This window comes from Hetaerina americana, unplaced genomic scaffold (assembly GCF_022747635.1).
Source record: "Hetaerina americana unplaced genomic scaffold, ioHetAmer1.1.p SCAF_1, whole genome shotgun sequence".
NCBI lineage: Eukaryota > Metazoa > Arthropoda > Insecta > Odonata > Calopterygidae > Hetaerina > Hetaerina americana.
Window position 1 is genome coordinate 117,828,200 of NW_027286069.1, and position 14,443 is coordinate 117,842,642.

Here is a 14,443-nt window from a genome sequence, read left to right on the forward strand (position 1 = left end):
GTTGTGTGTTGTCATGATAAACGGTCATATAGAATTTTACTTTGGACAAGTTCTTAAAACAATTAGGGAAATAAGAGGGGGGGAAGAAACTCCAATGGCTGTAATAATTAGTCGCAACTCTCTTGTCGGACCAATTGTTGTGTTGGTTTAACGGAAACCACGTCAGGGACCAACCACAACCTCTCGACCAGAATACCCTCTGTGGTGGTTTACGGGAAATTAATCCGCGTCAGGGATACAGCCAAATGCACACTATCCTGACTGGAATCCTTCACGAGGCTGCGAGACCCTGTTAAAGAATTTCAGATGGAGATGGAATCCTTCACGAGGCTGTAACAAGGTCTCACAGCCTCGTGAAGGATTTCAGTCAGGATAGTGTGCGTGTGGCTGTGTGTTGGTCCCTGACGTGGTTCCCATTAAACCAACACAACTATTGTTCTGGCGAGAGAGTTGCGACTAATTACTACGTCAATTTGAGTTTCTTCCTCCCCCCCTCTTATTTAACTGAGAGGCCGTAGAGCTCATTATTTCTTGCTACTTAGGGAAATATATCAAAGGAATAGTTGGTTTCTAATTTGGAAAATGTGGATGGTTAACGGATATGTATTTGAGCGTGTATCGGGTGGAGTCTCCTTAACGAGGTCTCACTCTCTTATTTGAAATGTGAGAAACATTGCGGCTATTCCAAAGGTTCACATCTTGGGCAGAGAGTTCCTTCTTGGTGAAAATGTGACTGAAATGCGTTCGTTGGTTCGCCCAACGTGTCAAGTCTTTTCGATGGCTTGTCATTTCCGGTTCTTTCTCAGAAATGAGGGAAACCCGAGCGTGAATATTCCGATCACATCGACATCCTCGATTATTATCGATGTCGGAAATGATTTTATTGTTCTGCTAGTCGTGGTAATGGGTGTAGATCAAATCCTTTCCTTCACTAAAGAAATTAAATCAGATTTTAATATGAGCATACAGACCACGTCCCAAAAAATAAGTAGAATGATTTTTTGCCACCAATGCAGATGGCTGGAGTGGGTTGATTTGTGGTGAGAAAGGTAATGGGAGATCTTGGGAAAGCAATGGAACCCACGTCAGTTAACTGTGGACATTTACAGTGTACGGATTGCTGCTAAACTGGATCCTTATTCGATGGTCACGTCACGAATTCACGATTCCACTTTCCGGTGGAGCAATGATATGCGATAAAATTGTGCATTAAGCATGGAAAATTGAGCTCGAAGATCATGAACACGGTTAAGGAGGCTTATAGCGATGGAGAAATGTCCAAAGTGATGGTTTTCCTGCTTGCACGGGATGTCCCGGGAGGGTGGAGAGGAGGTTGACGATGAGGAATAATGCCCTGGACATCCAACAACAAGACAGTGTGATGAAAATGTGTAAAAAAACGAGAGACATGGTCAGTTCTGATTGACAATTTTTTGGAATACGTGGTTGATGAATATGGGTCTTGGAGTACGATCCAAGTATTACCCCATTGAGTACCATTTTGAACCACTGGATTATATCGAAGAGGCCGCGAAGAGGTGCCTGCTCGAGATTCCCGTCGACCCCTTCCAGGAAGCGCACCAGAAGCGTGGCAGAGAGGCTGGCATCGGTGTGTAGATTGCCAAGGGTGGTGCTGTTTTGAAGAGTTCTAGTAGTTTGTATTCTGATCTGCAATACATTTTTTGCCCAGATTTCTTCTAATTATGTTTGGGAGAGACCTTGTAAGCAGCTTCGTTTTATGAGAAGTTTGAGGTAGATGAAATGTATTTCCACCAAACATTTTTCTGAGCATTAATTACAAACAGCATTGGGACATTTATGATCAAGCACATTATATAAACAAGATTTGCTTTCTAACATTTTTGCGAACACTTATCTCAATGAAATATTCGTTTAAAATTATCCAACACGTCACCTTTGTTTAGCTGATTGTGCCATGGACATTTACAAGACCCACACAGCGCCTGTTCATCCTCCAACGTTCAACTGTCCCGAATGCAAATCAGTGTAATTATTAAGCTTAGATCTTTTCTTACTGATATTATTAATTTATACAGCTCTTTCTTTGCATCGTTTTAAACTTTTCCGAAGTCCCTTTGATACTTCCACTTGGTGTTAAATGCTGGGAATGCTGCTTCTTCTGTTTTCTTGATTCTCTCTGTGGTCGGCATGGTTGGAAGGGGGAATTACTATCTCACTAAAGTTTGAAGGATCATGGGCTCAGATGAAAGGAAGCTTGCCAGAGCATTTCTGGGACTAGGCGTACATTCATTTGCCTCGATGAGTGGATTGCCGATGTGCTAGCATCGTGCGGAGAGTATTTCTTATTTACACCTAGAAAGCCAGTAAAGACAAAACCTACTCGATGGAAGATTGTTAGGATTATAAATCAATAGTCAATTGAACTAAAATCTCCCAATGCATTTATTTCCATACGAAAATAGATATACTCATCGGTTAGGTGAAATGTTTTCACATATACTTTGTTGTAGAGGTTTTTTTCTGGCCAACGCATCGATAGAAACTGGACAAGTTGAAATTGCGATATTCGTTTACTTGGAACACTTCTAACCCGCGGCTCGAGAAGGATAAGATTATATTTTATCAGAGTCTAGTGTCACCTACATGTGTTAGGATTCTCTGCGGGATAAGCTTGGCGTATCCTGAGTCCCAGCGGAGACATCCGAGTTGAGCCTCTATTGGTTGGTGAAAATTGTCCAGTGTGATCATTGCGGAGAGCTTGACATCTGTAATGGCAATAAACTTCAGGTAGATATCAGTGGGTTAATAGATCTGATCTGATGGCTTATTAAAGTAGAACATGCCCTCAACTTCCTCCTGCCACGCAAAAACCTCTCCTACTTCCAGAGGATAAACATGGTTGGACATAATGAGTCATATCATTTGTCCTCTCATCGTATAGGTCTTCGATCAGTGGAACAGTCAGTAGAACCGTAATTTTGGATAACACCAATACTGAATCCTATTCTTCCGCAAAGAGCTCAATACCCTACCCTCGCTCAATTTCAAGGTTCCAACTGACAGCCCATAATGGCAATCAATTTCTTTTTGCGTAAGCGATCTTTCTCTAAAGTAAGACCTGATTACGGTCGGTCATTCTTTGGCATATGGTCGGCGCTTCTCAAAACATAAGTTTGTCAATTCATTTGCTCGCGCACTGCTACAGCTCGTTTGGAAATAGTTTACATATGCTTCTAAGAGTTTTATTTCCCGGCGAGGAATTCCCTCGACTCAATGTTTACCCAGACCGCGGTACGAATTTTATTGGGGCAACACGCTAAATGATTCGAAGGCTCCGCAAGCGTTGATGTTGGAGAAATCCTCCTTTTCCAAGACGCTAATTCTCTTCCTAATTGGAGAATTGGATTGAACTGGCGGTACCTTTGCCAACTTCCTCACAATATATTCAAGATGTGTTACGAAGTCATTTTCCTTTTTTAATTCTAATGCCAGGAACGTCTGCTTCATTTGGATTCGTCACTCGGCGATCACCCGTGCATATTTTTGCATGCGTGAATTACGGTCAATCCACGTAGTGCGGCATGTCCTGGCATGCGTGGAGGTCGGCACAATGGGTGCGAGTGTTTGTCCGTTTTTTTCCCTTTATAATTACGCCTACATCCTAGGCGCGAACGACAGCTATTCTTTAATAGGATCCCGCAAATGGTGCGTGATGCAATCGGTCACCTCAGGCTTCAGGAGAGAAAGTGACCCCGGAAATATTAAAACGCCCAGTGTGTCGGCGCCCTTACGCCACCCCCTTTTCCCCGCTCTCCCTCCCATTTCACAAATAGTCTCAAGAGAATATTTATTCGCATTTAAGGCTTGCCTCCGGCGAAAATTCCTGAGTTTACAACTTCCCCAAAGCACGGCTAGAAGATGGTTTAAAATCACCGAATAAAAATATTTTGTATTTTTTCACGCAAAAAACTTTGTAGTACAAGTTTCAACGCATAGGTGACATCATAATGTACATTTTTATTTCTTCAGTGATCATGAATTACCACAAATTAGAGCCTCAAACCATCAAATTCATGGTTTAAAATTATTAGATATGAGATGACCGAGTTCAAAGTACGGTAGTCCCGGTGATCTTGTGAAAGTAAGCATTAACACCGCTGCTGCCATTGTGTGTGTGTTTGTGTGTGTGCGTGAGGGAGGGCCTCGGGAAAAAGTGATGAGCACTATCGGAAATGTGGAAAATTTCATTGGGAACAGCAACTCGCATGTTGGCAAGGGAAAAATTGCCCGTGAGATGTGTTTAATTGCGTTGATTTTCGCGAAATTCAACTCGGAAATCAGTGGGTGCTTGTGGACAATCAGCTTCCGCATTAGTCCGACTACATTGATCTACAGAAGCGAGCATTCCTGTCACTTTACACGCGCTGGGAAATGCGCGAGGAGGAGTATGTTTAAGGGCGCAGAAAACTGCCCCATGGTGGAAGAGGGAGAATCGCATCAAATAGGCCTCACATCACATTCTCCACGACGGATGACGCAGTGATACGCCCCCCATGGGGGCATTGCAGGGAATCGGTGTCGTGTCAACGCCCATCAGAGATAGTAATACAAAACGGGAGTGTTTTGGAGGTAGGTGCATGCTTACCCGGTGCAATATTCCACAGATAATTGTCAGTTGTTAAGAATGCGAGGTCTGTCCAGAAAGTAACCTCCTACTTCGTGTAGCGTGAGAGTTTAGAAGAGTGAGTCAAAATGGACGATACAATTGAAATTTCCGCAAAATTCGAAGTCTGTTCAGGGATAAGGCTTTTGCCGATAAAAACAACTCCAAAGTTCTTGACATTTATCGGGTCACTAGTGCTCTGTTCGAAATAAATGAAAAGAGATGAGCGATAATATTTGTGCGTCAGGGTTGTCATTCATTTAAGAATGAACTAAAATGTCCATGATGATGACAAGTGTGGTCTCCTGTATGTTGTGAGCAATTAAATGCACCTAAAAGTTGACGAAAAACTTCGTGAAAACCGGTGTTTCACGATATCTGAAACCTTAAGAAAGTTTTCCGCAGATTTTCACGGCTCTGTTGTATGGAAACGTGACTGAAAAGTGAGGAAACTGCGTTTTGCGCTCGTATCGACGAGGAACCTCAAGAGATACCGTCATCGGTTAGCTGCGAACTCAGGCGGGAGAATTTTATGCTGAAGGAATTCTTGAAATAATTCAAATATATGAAAAAGGTTTTAATCTGTTTGTTGAATATGCATGAAAATATTAGAGATATGTAGTTTTGAGATGAAAATGATAAATATTCCGTATCTATTCCAGGGTATTTTTATCGCATAACGGAGGTCACTTTCTGGACAGCCCTCGTATGTAACTTTGATTGTAGGATAAACCATATTGAGATTTTATTCACGAAAATATAGGCAAATTAGTACATTTCACTTTCCAAAAAAACACCACTGCACCATTTCATGAAGGCTGAGATTTTATGATAAGGTTTACCCAACAAATAAAAGGTAAGTCTCGGAAACCGCGACTTTTTCCCACGAATGTTTTTGGTATTATTTAAACGTTACGGTTAAGCAATTTTACGGCGAATTGTTCGGAATCCGCGCATGCATCTCTCCCTTGGTTCCTTGCTTTCAGCTACCTCCCCGCATCATCGTTGCTCTAAGCAATTCAAAGAAGATCTATGAGCAAAGCACCAATCTCTTATTCACGAAATTCAACCATTAACTCTGTTTGACAAAGAAAAAACAATATTTTTTCCTTTTGATAATCAATCGACTTTTACGAAGCGTAGGGCTTAATAATTTCATGTCCTTAAAAGTCTAAAGTATAAAGATGTAAATTAATTTTTTACTGATATAAAAATTATCCAACACGATATCAGGGATTTCATCCATTAAGCCGTGACACCCAGCATCAGCAGTTCATCCACCGTCTTCATCGACAATCAACTGTCGGCGGTCCACCATCGATCCCGCCGACTTGCGTAAGATTGATGGCATCCTGTCCAAAGAAGAGCCTCGTTGTCTCCTACCAAAGCTCTCATTGGTGGCGCCCATTGATAAACTATAACGCCGATGGCATTTAAATGGGAGAATTTGACGATCATTTTGAACCAAGGGTCTCTCCACCGTGGGACTATTGAGCTTATCATCAATTTGATGGAACGGTTGCATCTTTATTACATGCGATGAGAATGATCTCTATTCACTCGTAGGAATAGTCTCTCAATTTTATTATGTCTCTTGGTTGTAAGTTTGAACGGCCATTAACCGATCGCAGTCATTGAACCTCAAGCGTTTTGCTGAAATCCAGTCTGACTGTCTGACCCGGGAGCGAATGGCCACGATGCTCTGGCGCACCTACATTTTCAACGCTTCTAAAAAAAGAGAGGCTCGCATAATACCACATTGAAGTTACGAGTAAACCTATAACATTCCGTGCTTTGCCGGCCCACTCATGTGAATCTTTCTCGAAACTGTCGATTTTGATGAATTTATGAGTTTTCAGACGTGCTAGATAAACTTAAACAGTTAAATATAAAGCATCGGCTTAAGTTTTTCTGTAAGCGGCATCATCTGATTCAGGCAAAAAAATGCCTGGAAGAGATTTTTGAATCTTCATTCGCTACACTCCGCGGAAATCTTCACAGCGAAAAAAATGTATTTGCAATCGATTATAATATTATTTTAATTGAAATAAAAGTAGTTGTTGCATTGCCGTTTAACAATTGTTATTGAAAATCGAACGAATAAGGGGATCAGTATGGTGGGGTGGCTAATGTACAGGCTTCCTACCTTGAGGGCCAAGGTTCGAATCACGGAGGTGGCAGATTTTTTTCCAGTGGTATCCCAATTCCTATTTGAGGTGCTTTGTGGATAGCACTTTGGGTGAGTAAGACGTCCGTCCAATGGGAACCTGAGCTGCGGATCCCTTGGCGTCTTTAGCTAAGAGTAGGCTATTCGGGTTTCTCTCCACCCTTCATCCTTTCCCATCCATCCTTAATGACGCAAAAAGACCTTAGCTGTCGGTTCGCCATCCAAAGACCTTCTGCCATCGTCCAATCAATCGCCCTCCGCAATAGCTCTCCTCCACTTCCCGCTTCGATCGTGCATGTCTCCTCCCTTCCATTGATGTGCAGCACGTCCATCGAGCACCACCGGATTGCAGCGTTTCCGATCCTTCTTTCGCGTTCTGGTTTGCACACTGCCGATGGACCACCCCACTCCCCTTGCTTCATGCGAGAGTTCCTCTCCCATTCCTCGAGAATGCTTTCACGTGCTGCCTCCGTGTTTCCAACAGTTTCTTATTTGATCACAGGGGCTTGGCCGATATTTCTTTGCCTGATTTGTTTGACCAGCGAGTTTTATATCCCTCAGCATTTAAGAAAGGAAGTGATATACAGGACGAAATTTGCGTCGTCCTTTTATGAGCTTATAACCCCATTGTGTACAATGTAAATCTCTCCTTCCGTTGCCTTCAGTGTTTAAACTCAATTATTAAACATGGGTACATTGTCAGGAGTTACTTTGTGAAAATGGGAATTGTTTAAAACAATTCACTGCAATTTAAAATAATTTTGATAGTTTTCACACACACACATACTATATATATATTCAAAATGGGTGTACATATATATGTATATATATATATACTACCTTGATCAAAAAGTTCCCGGAATAACCACCGTGTGGCGCTCCCATCGTTCCGATTTGAGTTCTGTTTTTTTTGTTAAATTGGTACATCTGTTGTTGATATTCCCTTTAAATCTTAGTGTCATAACTTGACATTTGCAAAAGTTACGTAGCCAAGAGTACATCTATCTCTGTGTGTGTTGGCGATTTTTTACAATTTCAGAAATGGATTTAAATTTGCAACAACGAACTTGTATTAAATTTTGCGTAAAAAACGGATTTAGTGGCGCACGGACGTTGGAAATGTTGGAAAAGTGTTTCGGCAACGATTCTCTAAAAAAAACGGTCGTTTACCAGTGGCACGAGCGGTTCAGAAGTGGTCGTGAGTCAATCGAAGATGATGAACGCAGTGGCAGACCATCGACATCGAAAGTCGGTGAAAAAATTGATAAAGTAAAAGAAATGTTGGTCAATAACCGCAAATTAACCATCAGAGAAATAGCGGAGGACTTGAACATTGCCTATGGATCCGCCCAAGACATTGTGGTTAATGATTTGGGTTTCCGTCGTGTAGCAGCAAAGCTGGTGCCAATAGACCTCAATTTCATGCAAAAAAGAGACCGTGTTGACGTCGCAAAAGACATGATTTGCGAGGCTGAATCCGATCCCACATTCATCAAAAGGATCATTACTGGAGACGAGACGTGGGTTTATGAGTACGACACGCAATCCAGACATCAGGCAAGTGAATGGCGTTCACCAAATGAGCCGAGACCAAAAAAACCACGTCGTTTTCAGTCAAAAAAGAAGGCAACGCTGACGGTTTTCATGGATTACAACGGTGTAGTGCATCATGAATTTTTGCCAGAAGGCCAGACAGTAAACAAAGAGTATTATTTGGGCGTTATGAGACGTTTGCGTGAAGCAATTCGCCGAAAGAGACCAGAAATGTGGGCAGAAAACTCGTGGATTTTGCACCATGATAACGCACCGTCGCACAGTGCTATCATTATTCGTAATTTTTTGACGAAAAATGCAACAAATACCATCCAACAGCCACCGAATTCACCTGATTTGGCTCCCTGTGACTTCTTTCTGTTCAACCGAGTTAAAAAACCATTACGGGGAACGCGTTTTAGCAGCCGAGAGGAAGTAATGGAAAAATCGCAGGAAGCACTGATGGACATACCGAAAACCGAATATAAAAAATGTTTCGAGGATTGGATCAAGCGCTGGCATAAGTGTGTTGCAGTCGATGGGGATTACTTTGAAGGGGACAATATAGATTTAGATGAATAAACTTGTATTTTTAATTTTCTGAATGAATTCCGGGAAATTTTTGATCAAGGTAGTATATATATATATATATATATATATATATATATATATATATATATATATATATATATATATATATATATATATACACACCCATTTTGAAGGAAAGTCTCACGAATGTGAACAATAGTTTAAACGGAGAAGCGAGATAGTATTTTATCTCGCCAAAACATAGAGAAGTACATGCAAATGAAACCCCCACGTTCTCCATATTTACGGTAGCCAAACCACCTTCCACAAGCGAAAGAAGGAAGGTGTTCCAAAGGTGTTCGGGAAGGTATTCCTTCTTTCCCTAGAGGAAGGTGGTTTGACCACCGAAAATTCGGAATGCATGTGAGTTTCAATTGCATGTACTTCTCTATGTTTTTGTTCGCTAGCGCTATCTCACTTCTCATTTTAATTTATCTATTTACATATATATATATATATATATATATGTATATATATACATATATATATATATGTAAATCGATAGCTCAAGTGGTTAAGAGCATCCGCCCGGCAAGTGGAAAGATCCGGTGTTCGAGTCCCGGTTGAGGAGATATTTTTACTCTTGTGATCCGTTCGATTCCGCCTTCCCCACCTCTATTGTGTTCGTCCTTTATACGTGTTCCTATCCCTTTTCCTTATATATGTTTCTGTATATATGAGTATTTATTCGCCGTTTGGCGGGATTTCGTGTTTGAATGTGTATTTGGCCAATGTGGCTCATCTCTTTCTTCTGGCTATGCGTGCCACGAAACGCACTGTTCTTTTCCTGTATGATGTTGTATGAATTCTAACCACTGTCCTTTCCTCTTGTGTATTGTCTATTTCTCCTTTGGTGGGTGAAACAGCCCCCTGACGCCATCTCTTGGCTATAGAATCGGGGCGCTTGGCGACATATAAGACCCACGGATCTCAGGGTAAATTACGTATCCTCGATAGCTCAAGTGGTTAAGAGCATCCGCCCGGCAAGTGGAAAGATCCGGTGTTCGAGTCCCGGTTGAGGAGATATTTTTACTCTTGTGATCCGTTCGATTCCGCCTTCCCCACCTCTATTGTGTTCGTCCTTTATACGTGTTCCTATCCCTTTTCCTTATATATGTTTCTGTATATATGAGTACATATTTATATATATATATATATATATATATATATGCATATATATATATATATATATATGTATATATATATATACATATATATATATATACATGCATATATATATATATATATATACATATACATATGCATTAATTACTATTACAAATTGATTCCTGCTTAAGAAAAGGACCGAAGTCGAGCCGCCTAATGATTATCCGCGGGTGTCGTCAGCGAGTGTCTCCGTTCCCGCCAGTGCATAAACGTGCCTTTTCGTGCTTGGCGGATCGAGGATGCGGGGCATGGCAACTCGCATACGAATTTAGTCGAGGTGGGTGGGGGTGACGCGGAGGTTTTCCTAAGTCCATGACATCACGCCTCTGCCCATGCGCACTCGCGCCGCATGTGTCCGGCGCGTGCACCGTCCCGAGGCGCCGACCCACAGAAGATCCACGTTCTGGACCGCGCCGAAGTCTCGACGTGGCGATTTACAGCCGCAGCGTCCGTCACTCAATGTCCCCTACCGACCGACACCCCCTGACACTCTGCACACTGCATCAACGTTCAATGGCGGTGGGCGGGAGACCGTCAAAGATCAGGGCATCAAATTTTATAATACGAGGGCGTATGGAAAAGGGTTTCCTATTTTTCTTCTTTGGAAAATCAAATTAGTTCTCAAATTTTCGTGCATCTTTGGAAATTTTGAGCATTTAGCTATTTTTCTACATAGTCGCCTTGACGATCGATCACTTTTTGCATCCTTCTAAGTAGCTTTTAATACCGGCGTCATACCTTTCTCCCGCCGCGTCACGAATTCAAGTGACGACTGCTTCTCCGATATAAATTCATCCCCATTTAGTGGAAGTGTACGGTGAGAAGTGGATGGGCATCAAAAATGTGCGGGAGTGGTGCAGGGAGTTTTCTGATGGCCGGGAAAACGTCCACGATGAGCAGCGGTCGGGGCGGCCGAGTTTACCGGAATCAACGGTGGCTCCAATTGACGAGGTGGTGCAAAATACGTAGAAAAATAGCTAAATGCTCAATCTTTCCAACGATGTATGCAAAGTTGGGAATAAATTATATTTTCCATGGAAAAAAATAGGAGACATTCCTTTTCAATACGCTCTCGTAAGTATGAAAGAGGAGATTTGGAAGCATTGGTAATTTGAGCGGATTAAGTCTTCTGTTGATGAGAGAGGGGGGTTAAACGGGGTGTCCGCGGACTATTCGTGTTTAAAAAACATAATATTAGATAGTCCTAATGTTTTTCAATGCTTGGTTAATTTTTAAAATGTTAGCGTAGACTTATTTACTGAAAAAATATAAACGTATTGTGTTTCTCTGAGCAAATCTATTAATAATTGTTACCTTATCGATTCCAATATCTTTATTCAAGTGTGGCAAAGTGACCACCGTAACTCCCTCTATTAGAAAAGGGCCCGAACCCACCACCACCGAAAGGTAATATGATACCTTCAGCAGAATGGCGAAAAATGGATTTCTGTCGTACATTTTACTGCCCGCAAACCTGATGTCATATATTCAATTGCTAACACAAAACCCCAGGCGCATTGGGCTTTCTATAAGAATAAATCAAGGGTATCTGGTTATGAGCCTTAAAAAAGAGAATAGACTCAATTAAACATTCCATTCGTTAGTGACAACTGGTAATAATGCATTCCGAATATAATGAGAGCCGAGAGGGAGGTTGGAAGAATAGGGAATGTGCTACTCGGAGGATGAGCAAGGGCAAGTGGACGAATCTCACGACCAAAGAATAGACACTAAGAAGAGCAGAAGAAGTAATAAGTCTAATTACCTTAGAAGGAGAATATATATTCTTAAAGAGACATTTGGAAACAAGATGGCCTTTTGCAGACGGTCGTCGAGCTGAAGATTATGAACGGGAGGATACTAAAAATGAAGATTCAGGATGAGAAGAACGGAACATGCAATAATTAGACACCAAAGAATAGAAATATGTTGACATGAAGACGTTGCAGGATTTGAAGAAGTGGGTGGAGACCTACGTCAGACCAATGGCAGGATTGTTGACCCGTGATCATTAATTTAGATTTAACACCAATATTTATGGCTGGAAAATTAGCTGGCTTCAGGAGCTTTTACTTTGCAGTGAGCCATATCAAAAAACTCCCATGGTCATTAAATAAAGAGTCGATTATCTTTGGTGAGTGCAATAGAAATTCACGGTACATTCTTTATCTCCAGGTTGAAGAAATGAGGAACCGAAACTGAGTCCAAAAATTTTTCGCGCACCGGAAATAAAACCCAACTTTCAAAGCGCCAACGACGGAATCCGTTTCATCTTTCGGTGTGACAACGTCAGGAGCCCCGGGAGATAAAACGCGTCTGAAGTGCTCGGGGCCTCCTAGCTTATCTTCTGTAAATACTGCTTCAGAACGGTGGACTCCCCGCAACCATAAGTGGAGATTGGGAAAATCATCGAGATTGGTGGTGTCGTCCATGGCAACCGATGTTGGTTCGTGATGGCCCCCAACGGCCCACAGGATTTTTCTCATTCCTATGAATCGTAAAATTCTACTCGTATGCGAGTCTTCGGATTTGGAGGATAATACCACAGGATTTGTTTAATAGGACAGAGAGAGAGAGATCAAATTTGTTTCCGTAAAACATTTTTCAAGTACGGAAAGTGATTCTATTCCTAAATTCATGCATTCTTATTCGATAGCATATTGCATTGGTTAGTTTAGCCATTTTAAAATAAATCTCCTGCGACTGTTGTGCTAATATGGAAAGATTTATTTAAAATTTGAATAAATTCTGATGCGCGTAGAGTGGGCGTAAGTCGAACAGAGAGAAAGACTTTATAATTCGTGTTGGGGATGGAGAGGAAGTTGCGGGGTGAAATACTGCAAAGGAAAGGGTAATTGGTGGAAGGGGAGACCGCGGGGGAATGCCTAGCTGAAGGGCGAGATGGAAGGGAGAATTTTAAGCAAGAGAGTGGCAGCAAGAAAGTAGCTAAGCGATTTGAATGAAGAAGACGAAGAAATGGATGACATAATAAACATAGGGCAAATAGGAGTTCAAGCTGTGGCGAGCCGAGGTAAGGGTGCGTAGAAAATGAAGTAGTCGTTAGGAGCTGGCCGAAACGTATTCTTAGAATGCAGACTATCGGAGATGGACTCTTACATGGAGTGATGAATTACAGGGTTTGCGTGAAATTGGTAAACACGCTGTATTATGGGTTTATTTTCATGACGACAGCCACACTAAGTAAAGCAATTGAGGGATGAATGCCCTAGTTGGTCTAATCTTAAGTAATTTTTTTTGAAAATTTGGCTTTAGGTGAGAGAAACGGCCCAAGGGAAATGTTAAACCAGACTATGTAGATAATTCCTAAGATTAATTCCAAAGAAACTGCGGGAGATGCCGCAACAGTAACTTTTAACGGAGTCATCCGCTAATGTGCATTTTAATGCAACAATTTCAGAGCGTAAAAATCATTCGCCTTGACTGGGACTCGAACCCAGATCCCTCAATATCCGGTCGAGTGCTTTAGCCACTTAAGCTACCGAGGCGTCCTCTTAAACTCTGAAATTTTGGGGCTTTTAAAGGAACTAGATGTTATGACGAAATACCGTACATACAATGTCACATGCATTCGTAGTCGTGCGCGAGGCGCCACTGTCCACGAGGTTAAAGCCAACTTTAAACACGTATGGTGTTTTCCCTTTGACAAATTCCAAAGAAACTGCGGGAGATGCCGCAACAGTAACTTTTAACGGAGTCATCCGCTAATGTGCATCTGAAATTGTTGCATTAAAATGCACATTAGCGGATGACTCCGTTAAAAGTTACTGTTGCGGCATCTCCCGCAGTTTCTTTGGAATTTGTCAAAGGGAAAACACCATACGTGTTTAAAGTTGGCTTTAACCTCGTGGACAGTGGCGCCTCGCGCACGACTACGAATGCATGTGACATTGTATGTACGGTATTTCGTCATAACATCTAGTTCCTTTAAAAGCCCCAAAATTTCAGAGTTTAAGAGGACGCCTCGGTAGCTTAAGTGGCTAAAGCACTCGACCGGATATTGAGGGATCTGGGTTCGAGTCCCAGTCAAGGCGAATGATTTTTACGCTCTGAAATTGTTGCATTACAATTCCTAAGATATTCGTACAGGTTTGTAGGACATCAAATCCCACAGATGGTCTAGGTTTTTCCTTCATACGGGCTGATAACGTCTTTAGTACTTGAGCTTATTAATGCTGATGTCCATTGTTCTTAGTGTAAGAACTGCAATGTAAGTAAATGTACAATAAGACAATGTACTTACTGAACTCGTGGCATTAAAAGGGATATTTATGTTTAAATGCTTACCGTTAACAATAATTCTACTTCGGATAAGTCAATTT

General features: G+C 41.7%; 1 protein-coding gene across 1 annotated transcript in view; it reads right to left on the minus strand.

The window, feature by feature from the left end:
• The window catches only part of LOC139696045 (SET and MYND domain-containing protein 4-like), an 89,671-nt gene that overhangs the window by 26,449 nt on the left and 48,779 nt on the right, over nucleotides 1-14,443 (minus strand). The window lies entirely within an intron of this gene.